This window comes from Corvus brachyrhynchos, unplaced genomic scaffold, assembly GCF_000691975.1.
Source record: "Corvus brachyrhynchos isolate BGI_N302 unplaced genomic scaffold, ASM69197v1 scaffold246, whole genome shotgun sequence".
Taxonomy (NCBI): Eukaryota; Metazoa; Chordata; class Aves; order Passeriformes; family Corvidae; genus Corvus; species Corvus brachyrhynchos.
The window spans coordinates 1,518,204-1,521,231 of NW_008238447.1; the positions used below are offsets into that span (position 1 = coordinate 1,518,204).

The 3,028-nt window shown below is 46.3% G+C and overlaps 1 pseudogene; it reads right to left on the reverse strand.

Annotated features, from left to right (window-relative positions):
* Positions 1-539: 539 nt before the first annotated feature.
* Positions 540-2,760, reverse strand: LOC108447269 (annotated as a pseudogene).
* Positions 2,761-3,028: the final 268 nt, after the last annotated feature.

Here is a 3,028-nt window from a genome sequence, read left to right on the forward strand (position 1 = left end):
ACAGTGTACTCAACTATGTAAATAAATGTGGGTTATGAACATATTGCAAATACGAAGATTCCAGATGAAAAACTACATTAGCAGCATATGCAGAATCAGTTACAGTATTGAGCGGTTCCTGTGAAAACAATTGAAAAGCGTAGCGGATAGTGGCTAACTCTTAAGATTTGCACTGAAGCATTGTGCACTGTCAGAACCCTTTTATGCCATTGGACAGAGTCACCCTTACACCATACTACTGCAGCTTTGCTGGTTCTGCTGGATGCATCTGTAAAAACAGTCATTCTGTCAATGGGAGTTATACTGCAATGGCGTTTTGCATGTAAAGGGAGGCTACCCACCTCCATCCACAGGCGATGTGAAGGGTAGTGGATAGACAATTGTCCTGAGAAGTCTGCAAGTGCAATCTGAAAGTTAGTGTCCTCTGACAACGACCATGACAAGTCATCTTTGTTCTCAGGCACATAGATTACAGGTGGATCCTGGTCATTGAGTGTCGCTTGAGACAGACACGACATACACACACACACACCAACAGCTCCAAGCAAAAAGCCCACTTTAATACTATACAGCTTCTTTTATACAGTTTCTTAGCATTTGTGTTACATGTTCATTGGCAATTAGCTTACTACAATACAATATTATTGGTTGCCTATAGCGTGCACACACTCTTGCTACATATCAGCCAGTATCCTCCCTTCTGCAGCTGCCACATCCTCTTTCTGTTGTTTTTGCTTCTTGCTTCTGTTGATGTTGCTGTTCTAAGGAGTACAAACTGATTGTGTCAAGGTCGATGCCTGTGAGGCCTTCAGGCCAGCTGTTGGTTCCCACAACTGAGCATCTGCAGCTATCGTGGCCTTTCATGATTAGCTGCACAAACATGTCATTGATAGTCCATACAGTCTTTGTCGCTGTATGAGGTAAAAATAGCTACTCTAGTACATGCAAGGAATCACTGTCATCAGCAAACCACTGATACAAGACTGTACAGAAATCACAAAGGTTGAAATTTACTAGCCACTATAGCAAGAGAATTGGGTTTATCTGGGTCCCATCTCCAGCCCTGACACTTCTCCAGTGCCTGAGCACAATGGTGAAGGGCCTTCTTAGCCTCTGGAGTTAGCTGTTGGGAAGAGTTGAGATCAGGGTTACCTTTGAGCAAAGCAAACAGGGGGTGCAAAAACTCTGTGGATAAACCTAGAATAGGACATAATCAGTTCAAGGAACCTAACAATTTCTGCAAATCCTTTAAGGTCAAGTTGTCCTTGAGTTTTACAGGCTGAGGGCAGATAGTCTGCTGAGTAATTTTCCACCCTAGGTAATGCCATGGGGCCTGCTACTGTACTTTCTCAGGTGCAACGACTAATCCAGCTGCTTGAACTGCCTGAATGACAGCCACCTGTATGGAACACAAAACAGAATGGTTTTTGGCTGCAAGTAAAATATCCATGTAGTGATATACGGTTGCCTCAGGAAATTGGTGGTACGCAGGTTGCAGAGTAAGGTCCACCACTCTGGCATATAGTTGGGCTGTTGCACATGCCTTGTGGCAAAACTGTCCAGTGATACCTTTTCATTGGCTCTGCATGGTTTAGGGTGGGCACTGAAAAGGCAAAACAAGGTGAATCATCAGGGTGCAAGGGAATTGTAAAAAAGCAGTCTTTTAAGTCTATGGCTATGAGGGGCCAATCGAGAGGTATCATCTCTGGAGAGGGAAGTCCAGGTTGGCTCAATGACCACATTCACCGCCCGCAAGTCATGCAACAGTCTCCATTTACCACTTTGCTTGGGTATGCAGAATACAGGAGTGTTCCAAGGGCTGGAAGATGGCTGTATGTGCCCAAGAGATAGCTGTTCATCTACGAGTCACTGTAGGTTTTGTAGCTGTTCCTGATGTAGGGGCCATTGAGAGACCCAGATGGGGTCATCTGTCCTCCACGTGAGCTTACATATGTTCAGTATTTGTGTTTAGAATGGCTGTTCAATGGCCCCTATGAAAAAGAGTGTGATGTGAATCAGGGTCTATGCTCACAGTGGTTCCAAACTGTCCGCGAACATCCTGTCCCCATAATGTACATAGTACTGGAGCAATGAATGATGTGATGCCGGCAGTTTTCCCGTTGGGACTGAGAACAAGGCAAAGGTGGGCACTTTGCCGAGGGCATTGAAGCCCTCCTACCCCAGCCAGAGTCGAGGCGGGGTCAACCACAGGCGAGTCATTGGGTCAGTCACTGCTCTTGATAATGGAAACATCAGCCCCGGTATCAACAAGGCCTTTGAATTCCTTACCATTTATAGTGCAGACCATGGTCAGCTGAGCTGCTGTGATAGTGCTTGTCCAAAAAATTTGAGGCTGGCCAGTGCTGCCGAATCCAGCAGTGCCACGCTTACCTTTTCTGCCTAGGGTTGTGCTGCAAAATGGAACAAGCTGTTCCAGATGCTGGCCAGCAGGCATAAAGGAAGGTGCACGGGTGTCCAGAGCATAATCCATATTTCACCCTCAAAGTTGGAGTCGATGACACCAGGTAACACAAAAAGTCCTAGTTTAGTGGTGGAAGAACATCTGATCAGCAAAGCATGCATATTATTGCCAATAGGTCCCCATACCCCCGTAGGGACTAAATGAACCGAGGTGGTCTCCAGAGGCACTGGCTGGCTGATGGCCAGGTCCAATCCAGCACTTCTGGAGGTTGTGGGGACGAGCTGGCTTGCCAGATGCTGTGCTTCACATTTGTTTGATTCTGTGGGGGCCGTGAGCATGCCCCCATGGTCAGTTTCCCAAAATTGCGGGCTTACTTTTGTGGTACTGTAAGGTGATTGATTGCATACAAAGCTTTTGCTAGTCGGCTTCAGTAACCAAATTCAAAGGTTCCTGTGAGAATTGTTGAAAGCCATGGTAACAGCTCTTAATTCAACTAACTTAGCAGAGTCTGGCTTGGATTGGTGTGTTAGTCAACCACCACAAAGGCAGTGTAGGATACTGTGCGCCCTTACTCACAGTGACCCCTGCTAAAAATTTGTCCCTCTG